We start from the raw sequence: 24378 nt of genomic DNA on the forward strand, positions 1-24378 counted from the left end.
TTCAGCTTGGACTGCTAGACAGCTCTGCCTGCAGGAAGGTAAAACACTTGCAGACCCTCATTGTGTGCCCATAATGCTTCTACCATTGCTAGGAGGATGGGCAGCTTCTCCCACAGTTTATGGTGAGAGAAATCTGTGTGGCTCAGCTTGCTTTAGAAGAAAACCAAAACAAAACAAAATGCATGTGCAAGGCATTCACATAAATCTCAGCCACACAGAAAAAAGCCAGACTGGTGATAACACTGTTGAAAAGAACACAGCTTCACAGTATGCTTACCAATACAGAGACCCTGTTAACACACAGATCTGAAAACCATCATCACAGCAAAGACATATCCATGAGGGTATAAAAAAACGTAACTGTTAGCTGAAGTAACAAGGCAGAGGCTGCAGCTACAACATAAGTCAAAAAAATAATACTCTACAAGCTCACTTTTAAGGGCTCTTAAGTGACAATGCCAAAGCCAGATGTCTCAGTTGTGTCTCTTTATTTCTTGCTCTGCAATTGATTTATTTCTAGCTCACATAGGTGATCATGTCAGCATAATAAAGCACAACAGCACTCAGGTATATATGTCTTAGCACCCATTTACAGCAGTGCTGAGTAGGAAAGACCCTGGCGTGGGATCCAGAGCACAGCTCAAATTAATGAATTCTTATTAATTTTAACTTCAATGGCATGAAGTCAAACATAATCTTATTTAAACATAAAAGATTAGACTGTGGGGCTAGACAGATGTATACAAAAGAGACAGGAAAATGTTAAGGAAAAATAGCCTTATTTCAAGGAGAGAAACACACGTTTTTCCTTGTAGCACAGATGCAGCTTAGCTGATAATAAATCTGCACTTTGTCTTCTCTTGATTCTAAAATCCCCATGCACACATTACCACTACTGTATTGATACAATGCACTGGTTCTCTCTTCAGGAAACCCAAGTGTCTGGTGAGTGTCTAGGTAAACCAATGGCTCATAGTTCTAACATTGCCAGTTTGGAGCAGCAAAAAGGAGAATTTCAAGATTCTTCCCTAAGTCCAATCATCCTGGAGCGCACTCTGAGACACAAGCAAACAGACAAAAGTAAAACAAAACTTATAAATTCAACACCAAAATTTAAATTGCAAGCACACCGTAACCACTACTAGCTTCACTACATTGTAGCACATAGCGAGAGAGGAATCAAGACAATTAGTATTGTGTTTTTCCTTTTAACTTGGCAAAGGCATTACTCAGTCAGGATAGCTCTCTTGCAATAGGAAGATGTGGTCATTAGGGCATGACATCAAAACTGAACACTGACTATAGAATCCACACTGTAGATTTCACTGTTCCATAGGACACAAAGCAGCCAGTCTCAATATTCTCCATCTATGATCTAGAAATAGGAAATTGTACACTTTTCAGTATGGTAATTCCGAGACCTGTGTCAACAACATCCTGTTACCCCTAACGAGGATCTACAAGACGTTTACCTTCAGCACAGTCCCAGGCAGTTTCACGGAAAGGCAGGTCTAATATTTGCAGATCTGTTCCTACTCCTACCTTGTGAACAAGATGTTCCCTTCCCCAGTCTAACAGATTCTTAAATAAATTAAGACAGCTGTTAAGAAGTTAACTTGTAGAGTGAAAGATGTAAAATAGAATAGCAGCAAATAGCAAAGAACAGCTCTCATTTTCTACCAGTCTCCTTCCTTGTCCTGTGCATAGAGGGCAGGGTTGGAAAATGGAGCTTCACAACCGAATTTCATCCTACTCTGGTGCTTTCTGGCTGTGATGGTGAAAGCCTCTGGGATAGGAAGGTTTTGCAGGATTTAGGCAGATTTGAGGCTGCCCTTGGCTGCCCTGACAGTGCTAAAGAAAAACATTTGGCAATTTTAAATCACAGCTTCTTGAACTATTCAACTAAAAAGAACAAAACACAAGACAAAAAAAATAGGGCTCATAGGACTTCTCACAGTGACTTTAAGAGGAGGATTAGAGTTTCATAGTCCATATTTCCCTGTTCTAATATGCACAGTAAAAGATGCCAAAAATTATTAATGGAGGATCACAAGGTTTATGACATTTTAAACTAGAATGACCAGTTAAGGAACTTAAAATTTAGGAAGCCAGCTCTCCCAGGCACCCAGCCCACTATTTCAATGTCAACAATAGACTGTTTAGACACAAAGATCCTAAGACAAACTTTAGCTTTTAATAACAAGATATTTTTATTATTCGAGGATGTAAAAATATAGTACAAATATAAAAGTCTCATGTGAGGTTTGTTATTGTTGTTTTGTGGTGATTTTGTTTTTTAAATGCAGGATTAAAAAAAAAAAAAAAATAAAACCAGGAAAGGTTAGATGCTTATTTCATTTTCTCTGATTTTACATCTCTGTCATGTCATAAGGCATAGCTACAATCTGCAAATGGTTCTGTAAGTGTGGAATAACTTTACCAAAGACAGCAAACTGTAATTTATATATGTGTATCTAAGAGCTAAGTATATTTGTGAGTTCTTAATGGCCTATCAGGTTTATTCTAAATCATATTAAAATCACAAAATAAAATAAGCCAAAATAAAACAGAGAATTCCTCTGATTCTATCTGCACATAACAAGCAGATATTCCATAAAATATATTTATCAGCCTCATGACCAGCTATAAAACATCGCCTACATAGAATGTTTATGTACTGTAGCATAGTAAAATTGTCCCCCTGCTAACTCTAAATCAGCTTCTAAACAGGTATCAGTGCTGCTTCATCTGCAGTCTCACTCAAAGGGAAATACTGTTTGTGATGTCTAGAATAGCAGTTTTGCAATAAAGGATGTCACAGTTGAATTGTGACTTCCTATAAAGGTAAAAGTTGTTGGATTTGGTATAAATAAATCTTAGGGACAGATCACAGTATTGTTTACTTTTTGTTTTTTAAAAGATGGTTAAATTTTAAGTGAGCAACTCAAAACCTGTAAACTTCAGTTTGATTAATATAGTGTGTCTTCCACATACTGCAGCCACATTAATTCATGCTGTTATCTCATCAGATCTCATAAACAATGTAGTGTCAGGACCTGTCAGCATTAGTATGTCTTCACCACATAGTCTGAGTGACTGTTAACCTCATCCAAATACCTGGATTAGCTTAGGCCAAATGCAGATATTCCTCCAGCAAAGTTAAACCCACATTACTGTCTCTTCATTATTTCCTAAATCCCTCAATATTTAGGATACATCCCATGTTGATGTGATGGAAAAAAAAGCTTATGGGATTCTCCCTCAAGTAAAAACTAAAATATTAGAGATCAGATCAAACAAAACTCCTCTGCATAAAAAAATATTCTTTGTGGTCCTGAAGTGTTTCTTGGCAGCACCATGTATTCTCTGGCATGCCCCACACTTCTCATCAGGAAAACTAAAGCTCAGCAGTAAAGGAAGCAACCTGTGTAATACAATTGCATAAAAGCCAGTTTCACAAAACCACTAAGCTGAATAAAATGCTCTGTAATGCCACTGTAGCCAACAACAGATAAACTTCTACTAGCAGATTCAAGTGCAAACCGACACCTCAGTTTGTACTGTACATGGAACCCTTCAGGTTTTTCACAAATTATTCTGTGAGAATGAAAAGCCCTTATTTTAAATTGAATAAGAGCTTTCCTCTTTGTTTTGCAACAATTTGAACTAGTAATTCTGAACAAATACCTTACCTATTATAGTGGTATCAAAACAGTAATGGAGCCTTAATGCATAAAATTATTTAGAATCTCATTTCCACTAAAATCCACTGAACTTACTCCTGGATTTTTAGAGATACTTACAACAGAGATACATTATATGATCACAGTTTAATATATGCATCTCTTGCTTTTCACAGAATAGCGATTTCCACTGTATCTAGGAACTGCTGCTGAAGAAAGTTACAGTAGAGAGCAACAGACCTAGCATGTTGTTTTTCTGCCCAATAATAATAGTTTTTTTTCCAAAATGCTATATAGTTTAAAAAAACAAATAATAAAGAAATCCAAGTTTCAGTTGAGAATGCAATGGATAACATCAGGAGTTTGAACTATACTCATGAGGTGGTTTTTTAGTCAATAAGAATTATATTATATAGTACATTTGGAGACAACACAGCAATATTTACACAGCCACAGTGCAGTGAGGTCCATCAAGGAGGTCCTAGTACATCACTGAAAACAGGGCTGACAATACCACCACCTTTTGTACAGTGAAAATAAAGTGTGTCTATTAAATATTTAATGTCTATATACAAAAGGACACTAAATCAAAAAGTTTATGTTAACAATCCAAACTTTTTTGACTTTGTGTTGATTTTTAAAGACTTCATAGCAATAGAATGGGTTTTTGTTTATCAAAAAGTACAGTAGTTAAAATATTCCATTTCAAATACAAAAAGAAATCGCAGCCATAATTAAAAAAACAAAGAGTCATAACCAGTGGTATGATCCTTCTCTCTCTTTCCCTAAGCCTTTCTCATATACATATAAACAAACATGGCATGAAGCCGTGCATGACACAGTTGCACAAGACAGATCTATTTTTAATGAAGAGGACAAGTACTGACCCAAAAATCACGTAACTAAAAGTAACAGGATAAGCAGGTTTAAAAAACCTAGTTTTTAAAGCAAGCTAATATCAGGAAAAGCTCTGGCTCTTCAAAGCCTTTCATCACCTTTAGTACCTTAGGTAAGAGCAGTTACATGGTGTAGCCCTGTTGCAGATTTGAAGCCCAGTCCTCAGTACAGGGAACAGTTTATAAAAGGTGACCCTCCAAACAGGGGCTGAAAAGAACTAAAAACACCTGACCAAAAAAAAAAAAAAAAAAAAAAAAAAAAAATCCCAAAAAAACCACAAACCAATAGAAAAAAAAAAAAAAAAAAAAAAACAAAAAACACGCCAAACACATTCAGGATAAAAGATACCAAAGACATGCACTTCAGAGCAATCACATTTTTTTTCCACTTTTCTCTGACAGAGTGAAAAAGCTTTCTTTTCTAGTTGAACTAAGCTTTCTACTCTGCTTTAAACAAATTGCTTCCTTTATTTTTCAGTTTCGCAAAATAAATCAGAAGGTACCATTTGGGTGCTGCCTACTAACAAAGAGCAATAGTTTTCCACCTTTCTAATGAGGGAGTGAAAAGGAACAGCATTTCCATTACCCGAGAACTTGTGCAGGACCACGGAGATTTGTTCAAATCCCTGCTCGAGCACAAAGTCCTGAAGGTGCGTTTCCCACCAAGAGCCTCAGATGCCACTCGTGGGTGTGTGGAGGGACTGAGGTGACCCTGCTGAGAAGGGGAGCAGGTATGTGTCAGGCGGTGGAGTGTTTCTCACATCTTTTCTTCCTGTCCTACATAAAAATTCACGTGAAATTTTCACAGCAAAGACCCTCCACTACAACAAAGTAAGCAGAAATATTTCAACCCATGATCTTGTCCCAAGAGACTGAAGTTGAGCACTCCCAGTTATAAGCCACTATTTTAACCATCAGGATCATAAAATAAGTGTGATTGTCATCATTTTCTCTTCACTGGTTTAGTCCAGCTTGAAAAAGTTTGCATTTCACTTTGCCTTTTTCTAGTCACTTGGATTTTCAAGGAAATGCACTATGAAAACTTCAGACAGATTCACCTTAGAGCGCTTTTGACTGACAGCCTCTTAAAAACAAAGCTAGGAGTCCAAACAGCTCCCGTTGTCCCCAAGTTTACTGTGTCTATGTAATGCAGCACAAAGTGAGCATTGCATGGTTATACTAACTGAATGGACGGTTATTATCAGTTTGTTTTTTTAAAAAACAGTCTTCCTCCAACTACACAGCTGTATCTTGTTCTCTTCTACAACTGAGAGTGCTTGTAACAACATTCATTTTTTTTTTTCTCCGAGAATAATTTGACTTAAATAAGTGGCCATTCAAGTTTTACAAGCATATAGAAGTAGGCAATTAGACTGGTGTTTGGTTTCTACTTTGAGTATATTTTATTCATTAATAAATTAATTAAGGTTAAGATATAGATATAAATGCTAATTTTGAGAACAATAATTGCATATGGAGAAAGAGCAGCTGGATTTTAGTCAAAATGCTCAAGTACATGTAATGTTAGCAGACTGAAAGCAATTACATTGCCAAGGTCTGTCATAATTGCTTGTGTGGGAAAAAAACACTTTGTTTCTTATTCTCACTTGAAGAAGACTAATCTGTCACATTTTCTGTCTTTCTTTTCTTATGGATACTCATAAATTATGAGTTGCAATACAGCTTAGGCCTTCAGCACTCACAGTACAATACTGTGACCTTTTCAGTCACACAATTAGAATGATGGATTAATCCAGAGGACAACATTGCAAAATAAAGTATTCAGGCATATGAGGTGGTAAAAATAATTCACATACAAACTGTTACATGTATCAGTTCAATTACTGAAGCTGACTTTAGGATTCTTCAGGCTTATAAAAAGTTGAGTTATGCCAAACACAGAGACAATTACTGCTTGGTGAGTTTTTTGGGTATTTTGTTTTGGTTGGTTGGTTGGTTTGGTTTTGAGATGTTTACAGTTGATTGTTTGTTTTTAATGAAAGTAAAATGTTACGTGGAGTGCCAGTCCAGTACCAAAACGCCTTCTGCTCAGTCTAGATCAGAATCAAACACCCAGGCACAAGCTGACCTAGAATCACCTAATTCTCAAATCCACAGCCAATAATGAAGCTATGTTTCATCAATCACCAATAATTTGTTAAAAGATATTTTAAAACAGCTTACTTAATAAATAACATCCATACTGAGGACTGAGAATTGGCACCTAATCCACCCAAAGGCCCTAAAGAAGGTCTGACTGTACTCTCTGAGCCTTTGCTCCATTTCAATAGCACATTCAAAACCAGTACTGACAATTTATTATGCAGGGCAGAAAACTCAGATCTTCAAAGATTTCTTATGATGTATATCATGAGTCAACTGCATTTATTTAACTTCCACATTTTCAGAAATGTTAAGCTCATGATCTCCGTGATTAATAGCAATATGCATACAAAATACAAAGAAAGGAAATAAACTGCATTGTCCCTGAAGAACTCCCGGCTTTACCAGACAATTAAGAAGTTCTGCATTTTTTTCCTTATGATTACCTGTATGCAAAAATATTATCTTTATTATTATTTTACCATTGACTTCTGCAATAGATAACAGAAGATAGAAAAGGACAGAACAGAGAAATCCAAGGAAATGATGGTACCTATGGTGTAACAGAGCACAGGGATATGCCTTGTGTATTCCAAAAAGAAGGTTAAAATATAATTATTCTGATAACTACTTTCAACTTCTCCACACAGCACCCTAAGCAAGGATGGTACTTCAGTTGCATATCCCATCTTTACATATCACTTACAGTAAACTTACTGGTCATCAAGAGCTATAACTGCATTTATTGAAGTCTTTTAAATCATAATTTCTAACAAGGATGTGTGAATTACTTCCCCATGCATTCTACATAATACTATAATCTGAATAAATTGAGTATGCTGAAGAATAGTTTGTAGATTTGCCCATAATTAAGAGAAACTGATATATCTGTTATTTTATTGTGCAGTGTCATATACATTATGCTATTTTGGAGACCTACACTTATTGCATAGTTTCGCTTAAATAAATCTAAAAAAAAAAAAAATTTTTTTAAAAAGTCCTTTATTTGGAAAGCTTCAATATATGCACAATATTGTGAGACTTGATATCCATTATACTTGGGTCTTCTTAGAAGCCAACAAAGATTTGCTCTGTACTGGAGATGCATTGCCCTGTGGTGGGCCAGGTGTACTTTCTAGCGATGGTTTGGGAATGATGACCCAGCCTTCTGCATGAAGAGCAAGGGCAAAGGAAGACTGATGAGTACCAAAATTAGGAACTGCAAGAAAAGCAGCCTTAGAGTGATAACAAGAAAACTGAGAGGCCTGGGACTTGTCTGGTAAAGCAAGTGGCCTGGACTAGGGTCTGAAGGATGATAAAAGACAAGTTTATCGTGTGCTCATGGAAAAGAGCAAGAAAGGTCCATACCTGGAAGAGGAGGCAGAAATGCATCTCTCTACACCACGCTCTCTACACCCAGCCTGATTCAGAGCCCTTTTTCCACTTTCACCAGAAGGGATTTCCTGAGAATCCAGAATTCACTTAACCCAAACCTTCCAGAAATGTCTAGCATACGTTACAAATCACGTGAAAACTGAATGAAAGAGTTGATTGGGGAAAGAGGTGCAAACGGGGTCAATAAAACAAACCTGGAACATAAAATACTGTATGGAAGACTACTATTTAAACAGTATACATTGTGTCTCTGTTCTATAATATTCTTAGATCTTTGCATTGTTCCTGTCCCAAAAAACATAATTTCCATATTTCAGCAATTCAGGTTGATGAAGGTTAGTTCTCCTCAAAAACTATTGCTGCAACATGCAGCTCACACAGTACAACAGGGAATAAGCCATTGTTATTGTTATTGAACAGTTTCTTGCTTCAGGGAAGACACTTTAAATTCTTAGTTTCCAAGCATTACTTAAATTGGTGATAAAAAGACATTTTAATTGTACACACAGTGGAATATAATATTTTAGAATCTTTAAATGTAAACATCTTTATAGCTGGAGGTATGCATTATTTGAGTGCAACAAAAGCTCTCATTAAAACTTTACTCAATTTTTCAGCTTTCTCAAAACATGTTTCTCATGGTAGCTGTTTTTGTAATTGTAATAAACCAAATATCTTTAGTGATGCTCCCTTGGTCACAAAAAAAACCCAAGTTTGTCTGATTTCTTCAAAGGTTTCATAAACTGAATTTTATTACAAAAAAATAGTTAGTAGATTTTTTTGTTGTTGTTATTTCAAATCCATTGCTTTAGAAGTTAGTGGCTCAACACTTGATTTGGTTACCACAATGCTATAATTTTAAACAATGTTTAAAAGAATAGGCTCAAGAATAGCAACTTCTTTGTCCTAACTTATGATACACTATAAAATTAATATGACAAGTCACAAGTGTAGTTTGAAAATTGTACATGTACCAAGGATGCATAGGGTATAGGTGTCAAGGTACAGAAAGGTTTGTAGCAGTTTTTTAACACCTGACATTAAATCTACTTGAAAGGGATTGAATATTTTCTGAACAGGTGTTATAGCTGATTATTATAGGTTTTGATACTGATCCTTCGATTAGAAGATTTGTCAGCTTGCCAGAAATTTAAAAGACAGGGTATGGTGCTGGTCTTGTGACGAATGGTAGTTTCTATGTATCTCACAGAGAAGATTCCTGAAAATACAGCCATGTCTTTTTTACCCTTAAACAAGATTTACAGCAAAATTTCATCTGGTGGACTTTATCTGATGTGGACTCAACAGGCTCTGAAGGCCTCACTGGCATGGGCCAGCAAGCTAGAATAGGAAGTTAATCTAAATTAATCATGAATATTTGAACATATGAGACAAAGATCCACTTATTGCATTCTTTCATATGAACTAGTATCACACAGGACCTATCATAATACACAAGTACAAGAGGCGTATGTCTTCAATCTAGACAATATCACTATAAGCCATAAATAATTCCTTAAAATATTTGCTTTGATTGATTATTCTGATCTGTGATAGAGTAACAGACACCAAATACTCAAGATCAAAACAGCTACTGTTCTCCTCTAAATTTTATTGACAGCTGTCAAAAATGATATATGTCAATATTTAAATCAATTAAAATCCTTTACTTCAGATATAATTAAAAAGCCTTACAAGCATAAAGTAATTTTATTTCCTGTCTCAAACCAAATGCTCTTTTCTGTCAGTAAAGGAGGACTATCCTCTTACAGGACACATCAATATTTCATCATTGTCGTCCATTCAAACGGATGGGACTCAATAAAAACTTTGAATGAAAACAGCATTAACCTAAAATCAGTATGTAAAATCTTACCTAATTAGAGTTAAATAGTAACATTGCCAAAATAAACAAGTACTTACAGTTGGTGAAAAGGATGCAAAACTACCTAATACAGCTGTATAAAATAAACAATAAATAAAACCTTGACCTACCCTTTCAAGAAATAACTACAAAACAACAGCAGTTCATGCTTACTAATACTTACCCCAGTATTTGAATTAATTAAGCTTTTCCACATGAGGCTCAATTAGTCTGGAAAGTGACATGAACATGCCAGGGTTTCTCTCTAGCATGGGAGAGTAGAAGATGAGCATTTAAACCTCACACAATAAGGTGATTCAACTCTAAGTTCACTTACTACACGGCAGTGCAGAACAAGGCTGTAAAACCAAAGTTACTGCAGCTTAGTTACTGCCAGGGAGACGAATATTTTTTCTTCCCCTGCCTCCTGTTGGTTCTGTTGGTGGTGGTGGTTTTGTTTGGTTGTTTTGGTGTTTTGTTGTTGTTGTTGGAAAGGGGGAGTTTCCTTTGGTTTGGTTTGTCTTTTTCCTCTTTGGTCTCTCTCTTAAAGATTTCAAAAGTGAGAAATAAAATGGAGGGTGGGGGGCCATCATTAATCAAGTTCAATACAGTGAGAGAAGTGATTTATTGTCTGATCCTAGGTATACTGAAGTTAATAGGAATTTATTGACTACAAATATTTTCACTTCATAGCTTCCCCACACCAGCAGCAGCGCTACTGGCTTCTAATTATTTTGTGTCTTTAAACTTCTACTGGCTTCTAATTATTTTGTGTCTTTAAACTTTCACTTAGGAATACTTAGAAAATCTGCCAATATAGGTAACAAATAAGCAGAACAATTGTACAAAACATGACCAAAAAAATAATCTGTAATATATCTATACTAGCAATCCAATTATGACAAAATGCCCCTTCCTTTAGTTTTCTAAGTCATGTTCACCACAATGACATATCATGATGTTTCGTAGTTTCTAGCAAGCACCCTTTGATCTTATTAAGTACATTCATACGCACAATGTATTACCTGGCATTAGCATGCCTGTGCACATGGCAGAACTACACTACTATACATTTAAATTAAGTGTTTCAAAGACTGGGGTTTGATGTTTCCAGGTGCTGAATAGACTGACTGTATGATCCAAGAACATATATAACTCTAAATGTATGCATAGCCACAGTCAAGATTAATGGAATTTCCCGTGTATACAGTTACATTCACATCCTGAGGCTTTACTGGCTATAGAGCACACATTAGGCACACTATAGGAGCAAGTTCATAAAGCATAGAAGCTTGTTTATGCAAAAGGGATGGAAATACCACAGCGGGTATCCCTTTCTCCATGAACAGTTAACAGAGATACTGGTATCAAAAATATTTGTATTGTGCTCAGTTACCTAGGATGTCTGCATTGCAAACTTCCATTCTACATCCAGTTCACATAATGCAACAGGAAAAAACCCTAATGAAAACAATTTCATTTGCACAAGACCAAACAATGATCTATTTGTTCTCATCTCCACACCAGCTAACTCAGGAAAGGGTAAGTTCTGCAACTCTAATAGAAAATAAGGGGAAAAAATAAATATTTGGAACAGAGAGAAAAAAGGATGAAGAAAAGGAGAAGAAATATAGCATTTAAAGACATGCTGAAAAACCCAAACAATATCACACAATGTTCTCTTTATTTGAAGTCCATACTGAATGCAAAAAAATGCCTGTCTTCTCACTAGGTTCTTGACATATGCCACAACACAAACGTTTTATTATGTTGCATAAAGAGAAATATGTGTCCTGAGAAACTAAAGAAATATAGCATAAATATGCTTTTAGTTAGTTAGGAACTATTTTCAACTAAAAAATCCATAATGCATTTCTTTTTAGATTTTGCTGTATAACGCAATGCACCCACAGGAGCTTTGCAACACGTTACCGGAACTTCCTAAAGAGTACTATAGAAATAAGCCTCAAAGCTCTGAATATCTCATCTTAAAGTTCTGTTTCTCTGCTTTGAAGACTATGGTACTCATCTGTGTTTCTAAAGGAAAACCTGTCACAAATATGTCAACATAATCTTCCAGATATATTTTTCCTCTTTTAACAATATTACCCATGTCTATTTTTCTGACAGGGTCCAGAAACAGTCAACACTCCCTTTATAGGACTCCATCATAATGCAACCTCAGAAAGAACAATAAATTAACAAATCTGTTGTCAAAAAGTAAGAGTTGCTTGTTTCTAGTATCTCCCATATGGAAAACACTTTTGTTAAATCATTGCAAGTGAAATTAGGCAGCTTGTTAGTGAAGCCTAATCATTCATTAGCATTTTAAATTCCTGCAAAGGAACAAAATACTTCAGTATCTGACTGCCTGAACATTAACAGCTAAAGTTTTTCATTTATATGTACATATCGAAGGTCTGTATCAGAAGCTAGCTAAGGAACACTGGGTAAAACTTCTTGCTTTTTCAGAAGTTCTTAGAGCTCACAATATTCCTTTTCTCTGATGCTTTTCATTATTCTTTCCTCTCACCTCTTTGATTATTTTCAACATTACATCTATCTTATTTGCAAAAGAGAAGAAATTACAACTCAGCCCATGGCAAGATCTTTTGGTTTTCCTTTGACACAGCTCTCAGTGTTTGCTATGAATGAGTAAACTTCTTCCAATATACTTATCCAAAACTGGCAAATCTGGATAGCTGAATTTGTATTACAGATACGCCATGCTTTAGTTCAACATTACACTACAAGTCCATATGCAAAGGGATAGGGAGAGAACAGAATTATGGATGAATGTATCAAATGTTTATTAATAAAGTATTATGACCTGTTGTCCTGACCTAATAGCAGGAAATAAATGAGATTCACACAGTCAAGAGTGAAGTAAATCTAATACCAGATTCTCATCTAGTTAAATAAAGAAGTGCAGGACATAAAGCAAGTGATTGAGCATCCTCACAGAGAAACTAAGGAAGAAATACCAACAACTAGACCGGTCTCTGTGCAACAGTTACAGAGACTTTGGAAAAAGCCGAGATCATAGAAAGATTCTGAAAGACCTTCCCAGAATTTGAAATCTTTGCTAGATGACCTAAATTACAGGTTTAAGTGACTTTGGCATCTGACATCCGTGGGCAAGCTATGCACTTTTTTTTTTCTGTAATTCTCTGCTTTATACTGCTTACTAAGGAAGGGAAAAAGCTTTCAGTATCACAGTCACATGTGGATTTAGTTGGTGGGGTACAGGCCAATATGTTATTATTGAGTCAATTACTTGTTATTTTTGCTGCTTTTACTATGGAACAGGGTACAAGAGAAAGGCAAACCACACATCTCAAACCATTACCTACGAGGCAGAAACTGAAAGACAGAACCTTTTGCTCTGTACCTACTGTGCCATTAAGTTTCAGAGGAATGATAAGTTACCAATCAGTCTCAAAATATGCTAGAAACTGATCTGTGAAGACTCCAACTTCTACAAATTGACTCAGATACTTCTACGAGTCAGTGTGAATTACAAAAAAGCTTTTAAAAAGGTTTCAATCATGAGTGGAACAAATATAATCCCTTGTTGCCTTCAGCTTCCTAACTTTTTAGACTTTTGCTTGTGCTTTAGAGATAATTATGTTAAAAAAAAAAAAAATAACAGCAACAGCATGAACTCATACAACACTGCTAGCGGTCTGCTAGAAATATGAAACACTGCAACAAGATGTATAGCTAATAACACAATACATCATCTTCTTGCTCTGTGAGCAATCTTCATTTCTAGAGCATTTTCAAAACACCAATACCGCAATACTAATTTGGGCATGCAAGCTCTCACCACGCTAATTAACTCACCTATGGGGTTTCTAGCTACAGCCCACATATGCATAATTCCAAAAGCTTTTCCCTTCCCTCCTACTCTTTTGTCTAATGTTTTTCACTACAATCACACTCAGGAAGAAAATTATAAAGCCCAGTGTGACAAGTGTGTCTTGCCTCAGCTAAAACTATTAAGAAATAAATAACAAAAAGCAAGATCAAGTGGCATGGAATAGAAGGGCTTCTGCCCTTATAGCAACAGAAAAATAAGTTAAACCACTGAAGGCCATTTGATGAGGAAAACGGATGCTTTCTGTTTTTCTGGGTGAGAGTTTCAAGGATTTCCATAGCTCATTTGCGGTAAAGGTCAAAACCAATCCATGAAATTTCCTCCTAACACAGTATTTTTTACTAGAGCTGTACACGACAGTTATGTCCTTCTTGCCCATCTACAGAAGACTAATCACTTCAGGGTGCAGCTTACTATAAATGGCTGTAACAATGACTTTGCAGAGCAAGTGCAATAAGAGCCATCCCCAAAGTGTCCACAACAAACCCTGTGCTCAGATTTCCCTGTGGGAGATCTTTATATCAGGCTTGTCTACACACAGCTCATCATTTGTTTCCAGGCTCTGTTTCCCAGATGTTCAAGATATCTTCTTAGCTGCTGCCTCCCCAATTCAACACAGAACAGAAAAGGAGCTAACTTCCATACACTAGAAAGGGGCACAACCTGGAAATGTATGCTAATTTGCTAATTGGACTGCTGTAGCAGATTGAAAGGCTCATGAGAAGCCTTTCAGCCTTTCCATTTTCTGAGTGTAAGAGGAAGGGCTCCACACAAATTCTCTACTAAACAGAAATAGATACTCTAAGTGCAAAAAAATCTCTCTTTGAGAGGCTGGTGGGGTGGGAGGAACCACAAAACACCAACATAACAATAACTTAGGGGAAAACTTCAAAACCCACAGCTGAAGAGTTGCTTTCTTATCTCCTTCATTTTTGCTGCATTCCTGCAACAAATTTTAGTCCATGCAACTGCACAGGTCCAAGTGAGCAGAATTCATCACTGCAGAGGAGAGACTGAAAACAACAAAAAAGCATCAAGCTTTCTTACCTCTGAGAAGTATTTCCTTATGATTGCTCTGGGTTTCCTCCAGATGAATGTGAAACTTGCAGTTCTTTGTTGACAGATACTGACTACAGACCATGTGAATCAGGACAGGCACATCTCAGATTTACAGCTTCATGAAGAATCACAGAGCAGCAGAACTATTACACAGCATCTGGAAAGTGAATTGAAAAATTATTTAACATGAATAACTTTTATGCATTATTTTAGCATTTCAGGGAAAATTACAAACAATGTGATACCACTTATTATTACATAATCAATATTAGTTAGTGAGACTGCTTTATTATTATACCTTTAAGATTTTTGTGGATGGTAGTAGGGCTGAAGGCAAAAGGAGGCAGTTTAGTCAACCTATAAATATGAACCTCAGGGAGCAAAAGCAAGTTCATGCAAAAGCACTTGCCCTCCAGAATGCACAGAGGTATTTGTGCTACATTTTTTTAAAACTCGGGTCCTGCAGATCACCCTATGGTGGCTTGCAAAGGCAAATAAAGGATGGTGAAGAGAATTAAATGCTCTAAGTATGGACTCCATGGTAGGATTTTAAATACAGAGTGCAGAAATCAAAAGATGGCAATGAATACAATGTCTCCTATTGAAACAGATTTTTCTCCTAATATGAAGAAAAATCACTTGTAAGTAGTTTAATACCACAGATTTCCAATTATTATATATAGCATTTAGTGAGACAATACTGTTGCTAAACTTCTGGAGATCAAAATGTAGATCATTAGCACAAATTCATTTTGGTTGTGTTTGAAAAAGCATGAACTCGCATAAATCATTCATAAAGGGCACCATACATCTCCTCCCCAAACTCCTTAACTAAGTTCTTTTCCAGATGTAAGAAGTATTGACTTCAGCTAAAGCCTCTGCTCATTAAGGATCTTAGTTCAGCTCCCAGCTAAGCTGCCTCAATTGCTTTAGGGACTAAACACTCTGTAAATTATACAAATGTCATATTCTACTTAAATGGAAAACTAAATCAAAAGGTAACTTTGGCTTTGCCTATGCACGCAGGGTTTTATTTTTAATAGCACTTTTCTCAAAGTAGTTATATATTCAAATTCTTATAAGAAGAAGAAAATCAAGCCAATGCAGACTGACCTGAAGGTAAACTTAAAGTTTTGAAGATTATTATGGTTTTCCTGCTTACAATCACAAAATTAGACTAGCCACAAAAATCTAATCTCACAAAAGCCAAAACACATTTTGTCATTTAAGTGAGTAGCTGTATTTGGGCAGTATATAAAAGATACAAAATCCACACACTTTAAGGTGGCAAATAATAGAAAACCCAAAGTTAAACTCAAATTTAGTCAGAAGGGATAAGTTTCTTTTAGGAAAACATAACTGTTCTAAGATATTGCTCTTTTCACTGCTGCTTTAATGAATCTCTGCATTTGATTTGCTGAACAGTAACCATTCATTAATGCAACATAACTAGCAATGGAAATGATACTTTCTTATCAGCAGTAACATGAGACCAACTCATTCCTTGGTGACATAAAATGTTATATATACTCATGAATACACTTTTTAAGAATAGAGTTTATGTTGCAGTTGAAAGAATTGTTGTATTTAGTTAAATAACATCAGTATAAAACATATATCATGTTCTTGTCAGAGTTCTGTATTTTTAAAGGAAGAGGTGATCCAAAAAAAAACAAACAAACCACAACACATAACTATAGCAAATCCAAAAAGGCAAAAGGATTCAGTGTATTTTCTTCTCCACACCCAGTTTCAGCAACAGAGATATTACCTGACTAGAGCATCTTTATGATTCAATACATTTCAAAACCACTTTCAGAAAATAAAAATAGTATTATAAAAATGTGTCCTTGAGTTTAACTTTACATCTTGAACATAATGGAATATTTGATATTTCTCAAGTCAGCTCCACAAAGCTACTTTATACTGTTCAAGTGGGGAAAGAAGGGGAACAAGGGCATATTTGCATCGGATGGTTTGAGACTATGTATAGATCAGTCATAAAAATTCACACACAAACACCAAAAAAACCCCAAACAAAACAAAATTAAAAAACAAACAAACAAACCAAACACACCACCAACCACAAAAAACCCTACACCCCACACTAGCCATGGCTTATTTCTTCCACTTATGGGCTACCCATTGAGAATGGACGACATCCTGAAAGAGCCATGCTACTCCTAGCACACAAGGTGACTATGGTGTCTGAAAAAGCATTACATCGTACCGTGTGACCTGTGAGAACCCATTTTGATCAAATAGACTTTTCTGTTGTCAAAACTGTCCTTAGGTTTGCCAAAAAAAAAAAAAAAAAAAAAAAAAACAAAAAAACAAAAAAAAAATCCTTTAGAGCTTAAACATGCTTTAAATCAGCCTATTAGAAAGTAGTCCTCCGTCACACAGGCAAAAAATACAAGTCAAAATGTAAAGGCATGAATTGTGGTAATTCAACTTTAAGACTCTGCAATTCTTACGAGACGAGCTTGTTTCCTCAAGAAAACAAGTGCACATGAGGCACAATGGAGTGTTTTGACTAGCAATAAATCCTCCTCATCAGGAAAGGGTGTTTTCATACTAAAACCAAACACTTTACACAAATCTAAGATACAGGAAAATTTTGTATACGCATAAAATATGTGACTGTCCCCTTTTGAGTTCTTGGTTAAATTGTTTTGGTTACACATGAAGACCATTTGAATAGATCCTGGCACGTTTGCACCCACAGAACCACTTATTCCAGGAGAAGCACAAAACATGTCAGCAGGACAGGATAGAAATCAAAGCAATAATTTGTTTTTCTTCCACATCAGAAGCCTTCATCTGAATAAGTGTTTGAGCAGCACTGACCAGTTTGATTTGCTGTGATCTCACTCATTCCCACAATCCTCTTTAATCACCTCAGGACATTTACAAAATTGGTGCTTGGGAAATTAGGAACACTAGATTTCTTTTTCAGTAGGGGTATAAATGGCGATTTTCAAGATGAGCTCATACTGGTGGGTATTACTATTACTCGCTACTAAAGATAACACTAGTGATCTCAAAGGTTCATGAATAATTAAAAACTAAATTTTTGGTTAAACATAGGCATCTATATCCAATTTAGGCACCCAGATAAGAAGCTTGATTTTAAAAGGGATCCGTTTACTACTTTTCACTGGTCACTGATATACATATATTTCCTTACCTAACTTTAAGAACTGTTTTGTTCTAATTCAGTGATTTACAAGGGCACTTTTCTGTGCATTAGAGCTTCCTTTTTTATTAGTAAAAAAAAAAGGGGATTGTAAGTCACTGCTACAGCAACAGCGTATCAAAAATTCAGAACTAAAAAACGGACCCAGCTCTCCAAGATCACTGTATACCTAACACCATCTCCACAAAGGGAAATTATCAAAAGGTCAGACATAAAAAGCAGCAATTCATAAATACTAATTAGCATCGTGCCAGTGATTGCATGATAACATTTACTGATGCATAATTGAATAGCAAAAAATTAAAAAACAGAGAGCGTGGGTAGATTTAATAATTAATTCCTCCCACACTAATCAGTTTCTGACTATTTCTTCTAATAAGCACAATCATATATTCTTACTTCCTTTTTCTTTTCATGTTCCTTTGTGAGTATCAAACTATCAGTCTTCCTAAAGCCAAAGAGGAGGGGAAACAATTGCAAATAATGTAGTAAAAAGTCATTATTAAGAACACTAATTTTCTAAATGTTTTAATTGTATGTAACTTTGTGCTTAATGACTCAATACTGGTAAGATTCTTTAGTTTATAAAACAATCGCAATTTTAAGTTATCCCATTATAAGTGGCTCATCTTCTCTCAACCCTTCTTCATAATTTAAGTTCAGCCAAACTTTCTATTTCCACAATATTTTGTTAGATCAATATATTCTGCAACCCAGGGCTGAAACAGTGTCAACAGAAAAAAATCACAACAACAAGACACAATCCTCTAGAGTCCATATGGAAACAAAATTGCTGCAACATTTATCTGAATACACAAAAAATATCCAAGATTCTGATACAGCCCTCCCAGCAGGTGGGTTTCATCCATGAAAACACTGACATTTGCTATCATAAACACACAGGAAAATACAAAACAAAACAAACCCAAACTCATCTCTCCAAGCTTATAAAAAACTTTTAAGATCTCAGGAATAGCGTTTCCCATTTAACACTCACCACCACCAAGCACCACAAAAAGCACAGACACTCTTCCAAATATCGTTGCTTCCTGCAGTTCAGAAAACACCCGAAGAAAAGTGACAGCATGAGAGGAGCAGCACTCGAGCCACAAAGCCTAGCAGTGTTCCAGAAATCCAAACTGCACAGTTATGTGTCTTTAATTTACATGAAATAAAATCTGCAACAGCACAGGGCTGAACAGAATCCTTAGTGCCAGTTGCACATCCCCCAGTGAGCACCCACAAGCAATCTAATGTTACTCCAGTACATTTGGCACCCAAATTTTCTACTCCTCCTTGCAGGAAACAGAAGCAGAAAACATTGGCATGACCCATTCAAGAGCAACTAAAAGCCCGAGATATCAAAGTCTGAGGTGGCCATTCACCACACACCTAATGGTCTCTGCAGGGCCCTGGAAAAATGCTGCCAGTGGTTCTGGCTTGGCACTCCTATCTCACAGGTGAGTTTGTTACGTAAAGAGACTGTAGAGCTCTCAGGAAGAAAAGACACAGGAATGGAAACCCTCCAAAACCCACTTTGTTTCTTCTGAGTTTGCATAATGGTGATGTTGGTTTCAAGGGAAAAGTGATATGCAAAAGACTCTCTCCTATAGTAAAATAATATATGTAACTAGTAGGTAGAATCACATTGAGCTGTTTGTCAGTCCAGTCATACCTTGTTGTTCCAGTGAACCTGGCCAAAAGCTAACAGGAAAAAAAAAAGTGTTTAAAAAAAGCACCCTATTATAATAAAATCTCTCTCACTTTGCTTAAAACACTCAAATATAGTAATGCTGTATTCCTTAAGTGCTACACAATTGGTAAAAATCAGCCTAGCTGGCACTGAAGAAGAATTCATACTAATTAGATCTGTCTGGTTTTGGTTTGGGGGCTTGGGGGGATTTGGTTTTGAGTGTTTCTGTTTGTTTTAAATCTTTATTATGCACCTGGCTCCAGAAATCTCATTCCGTAGAGAACACCATATTTTGCCTAATACATTTTTTTTTTTAACATGTCTTGAAGGTGAAATACAAGGTGACATTAATACATCATTAAAGTGACAGCTCTTTCCAATGATATATTAGTTTAACAGTTCACATCAGATTGTCCTAAAAAATACAGTACTAAACAGATTAAACTCCAGTAAGGTACCCTGACCAAAAGACAGTCCAGATTGGTTCAACTAACAGACAGGATAGAATAGGATCTGGAAACCAAAAATAGTGTCACAGCTTCTAGATATTTGGAACTATCTTATATTATACATAGCAGTATAGGTGCAGTAGGGTGAAAATTAAGGTGCATCTTTGAAGCAGCATTTTAACATGGAGTCAAATGTCTTCCATCTCCCATTTTTTTCATCCTGCTAACACCTGACTACTAAATTGGAAAGGATTTGGGGATTTTTCAATCTGGTTTGTTTGGGGGGGAAAAAAACAAACAAAACAAAAACAAACAAAAACCCAACAAACAAAAAACCCATGCTCTGAGTTTTTGTGACCAAGCAAGTCTCTGGTCAGAGGAATGTTTTTACATCTCCAGTGCCTGAATAGCAACAAAAAACTTGTGCTTAGGGTGAAAATATGAGAAACGAGCATTGCTGAGACCAAACATGGCACCAGGATATAAAGTACTGCTATAGGAATAAGGAAGACAAAATCAGTAAGACAGACTGATTACAGGTCAGTCTGTTAGCAGTTGCAAAGGAGCGACTTCACATACTGTTAGCATGGGCTGTAGCAAACAGGAACAGAGGCTCCTGGGTGTTTCCTTTTTCTTTTAAACCATGACGATTTATGGGGAGTTCAAAATTGCAAAGTACTTACATCTTAATTCCTATCCTGAATCAAATTTCATCAGTTAGTTGAAAAAACTGTTCAGAAAACAGAAAAGAAAAACATGTCAAATTCACCTATTAGAGTAGCAGAAGAAATGAACAGAAGTCAGTGGAGTCGCTTCAAGCGCTCTTATTCACTCTTCTGGCAGAATCAAGACTTTGCTTTGCAATCGACTCCTATTATACTGTGCTTCTTGGGTAAGCTAATAAAGGTTCTGAGCCTTTAGGAAAGGGAGAGGGGGGAAAATCAACATTATGATATAAATTGTTTGCTTTGCTGCTCATCTCATCAGGCTGGAAGGATTCTTGCACCAGATTATTCCATCTTGTTTGTAAAAAGCCTTAAATTCAGCAGCACCGAGTCACCCAACAGTCATCTTAAAAAATACAAGGCACTGTTCTAGGGAAAAAAAAGCACTGAAACTAATTTTACCTCATAAAGCAGAAAACAACATTGAACTACAGTCTCCCATATCCTTTACTCACTATTATATAAAAAATAAAATAATCTCTAAAATGAAAACAATCACCTCTCATTCCTGCTGTATTTTGGAGGAGTAAAAAGCAAGCCATTGTTGAGCTACTAAAATATAGCAGAATTTGACTTGAAAAGTCATTGCTTCTTTGTACAAAACAGATAACTTGTTCAGGGCAGAAGACCTCAAAACATTTCACAGCCCCTGTAAAACTTTCTCCTTTGGTCTGCATGAAAGATTATACTAGTGAGTATGGCCGACATAAGCAAAAGAGTATATATATGCTGCCAGTGATTAAAGCAAAGTGTTTTCAAACTAGAACAGATGAGGGGTTCTATTTAGTATTGGGAGTGCTTTCTAACAGTCTTAACTTACACATCAAAAGAGAAATCCACTCTAAGATTTTGTCACTGCAATGGTTTTGCTTTTACATTAACTAGCAATTACTACACAATGCAATGCAAGCTGACTAGGCTTTAAATGCCAAGTCCCAATTTCCAAACCTCCTTAGGCTGTTATTTCAATGTCTTCCACACTTTGAAGGTAGAAAATTACAAAGGTTACAATTGCATAGATTAATAATGGCTAAAAATGCCTCTAAACGCTGTTTTCTAGCCATGCAAGGAAGCAGAAAAATATCAGTTGCAGTTTAGCTTTTATGTTTAAATACTGGGTAGGACAGAGGAAAAGTCTGGTGGAAGCTGGTAGACACATTTTCTTCCTCTCCTCCTCCTATGAAAGTGTGAGGCTGCACTGGGACAGCCAAGTTTTGCATGTGAGCAGCCTCAGCACACTGCATTGGTTTGGTGCCCTTAGTTGGAGGAAACACAGCCACACGTATCTGCTGTGCACTTCACAAACTTGAGATAAAGCAATTCCTCCAAAGAGCCCCTATAATGCCAGATTTCCAAACCCCTCATCTCCAGATCAGGAAACAGAAAGGAGAGAATTAGGGGTGACACAAAGGTGTCTGTTTGCTCTTGATCAGCTGGAAGGCTGCTGCTACTACTGCAGAGTTTGAGAGTATTAAGTGTCCCTTCTTTAAAATGAGAAGTTTACCATTTTCCCTCAGTGCTTTATTATAAGGCTTTATACGTCAAATCTTCAAGGTCTTTAGACAGAGTCATATGTGATATTCGCTTTTGTAAGTAGCTAAGAATGTTTTCTTTTACGAGCTACTACTGAAGTAGCTTTCTTTGAACTATAAATGCAGGATTTGTTAGGAAAAGTGGAGAGTTTCGAAAATGCTGCACATTTCTACTTTCTGGGAAACACAGTCGTTGTTACTCCTCTTATGAGAGGGACACATTTGCTCTCACATCTGGTTGCAGAGAAGCAGAGGTATCTTTCCCAACTTGTTTCAAGTCAATTTGTATAAACAACTAAAGTTGTGAAGGCCAAGACTTTTGCAAAGAAAACAGAATAGAAAAATTACCTGCGCCTCACCTCCCATTTGGACCTCAATCAAAGCAAAGAATGTTCTTACCCTGCACATCCACCATATTAGTGGACGCTTCAGAGTCAGACCCATTTACCTGTGTGCCCGTAGTAGCAGGCAGCATGCTTCTGTCATAAAAAAAAAAAAAAAAAAAAAAAAAAAAAAAAAAAAAAAAAAAAAAAAAAACACCACATGTTACATATACAGCCATCTGTGGGCCAGTTTTAAGCCTCTCTACACAAGTTTTACTCTTCCTTTTTGACGATCCCTGTCAAAATAAACTTTTCTGTTCACTTTCTGTAATACATGGGTCCGACTGTTATTTCTACAAAAAAATAACATCCAAATTTCTCTCCCTGTAGATCCTCAACGTCAGGAATTCATCAGTTGATTATGCAAAGCACACACATGTAAACAGATCTTTTATTCCCTATTCTCAAAGCTTTTTGTGGTATAATTTTTCACCTCTTCAGCATCAGTATGAGCAACATCATATGACATTATTTACATCAATGTATGGCTTCAAGAGTGTGTTTATTAGACAGGAAGACCATAAGAGTCCTCTAAAGAAGAAAATAGTCCCACTTGCTACAAATAACTGGAGTTTAAAAAATATATATTTGTTAACTGCATTACTTATTTTCTAATTTAAAAATGAAAAAAGTCTGCAGGAGGAATTAATTGTTCCTTTAAATTGACTTTAAAAGAGTTGTAGGAAGACAAAAGAACATTTCCCTTGATTTTTTGCTATTAAAAAAAAGTAACTTCCACTAAAAAGATTATGTTCTCATAAAAGGAGCTAATAACTATATTGGTAATCATCTGTTTTTGGATTTGCCACTTGGCACATACAAATGTATATTTTAAAATTACACTAAGAAAACCAGGAAAAGTTAATTTGATCTCCCTAGTAAAATGTTTATCTCTTTCCATTTTCTTTCTCCTTGCCCTTTAGTCCTAGAAAATGAATCTCTTTAACCCAATGAGGCCATTCAGTTGGACCTTAATTTTTCTTTAATTATTCAGTTCTTTTAAATGAAAAATCCAGACTCGGCATCTGTCCAGTCCACAAAATACGGAGCAGGAGTAAAGAGTTTACTATTTCATTGTATACCAACTGAAAGTTTCTTCTGTTTCTCCTTCATTGTTTCCATACCACCAGGATCTAATGCCCAAAGAGCAAACACCAGCTGTCAAATTTCAGAAAAACACAAAACAAAACACAAAACAAAACACAAAACAAAACACAAAACAAAACACAAAACAAAACACAAAACAAAACACAAAACAAAACACAAAACAAAACACAAAACAAAACACAAAACAAAACACAAAACAAAACACAAAACAAAACAAAGCACCACACACCAACACTTTATCAAAGTGAAGTTACAATAGACGAGCAACTCTCCCAAAACCTACTCAGGGGTGCAAAGCACTTGTAGATGGGTGCTCCTCAGCACTCAGCTGCCTGTGGGTACCCTGTGTGGGCTCTGGGCAGGCAGAGCAATCACCTCCTGCCCTGACTTGTCCGCGCAGGCTGGAATCA

The 24378-nt window shown here is 36.2% G+C and overlaps 1 long non-coding RNA gene across 1 annotated transcript in view; it reads right to left on the bottom strand.

Moving 5' to 3' along the window:
• The window catches only part of LOC110361153 (uncharacterized), a 525815-nt gene that overhangs the window by 283912 nt on the left and 217525 nt on the right, over positions 1 to 24378 (bottom strand). The window contains exon 6 of the long non-coding RNA XR_010474693.1: positions 14869 to 15037. This is a non-coding gene — a long non-coding RNA (uncharacterized LOC110361153). The remainder of the gene's footprint in view (positions 1 to 14868; positions 15038 to 24378) is intronic.

Source organism: Columba livia, chromosome 9 (genome assembly GCF_036013475.1).
Source record: "Columba livia isolate bColLiv1 breed racing homer chromosome 9, bColLiv1.pat.W.v2, whole genome shotgun sequence".
Taxonomy (NCBI): domain Eukaryota; kingdom Metazoa; phylum Chordata; class Aves; order Columbiformes; family Columbidae; genus Columba; species Columba livia.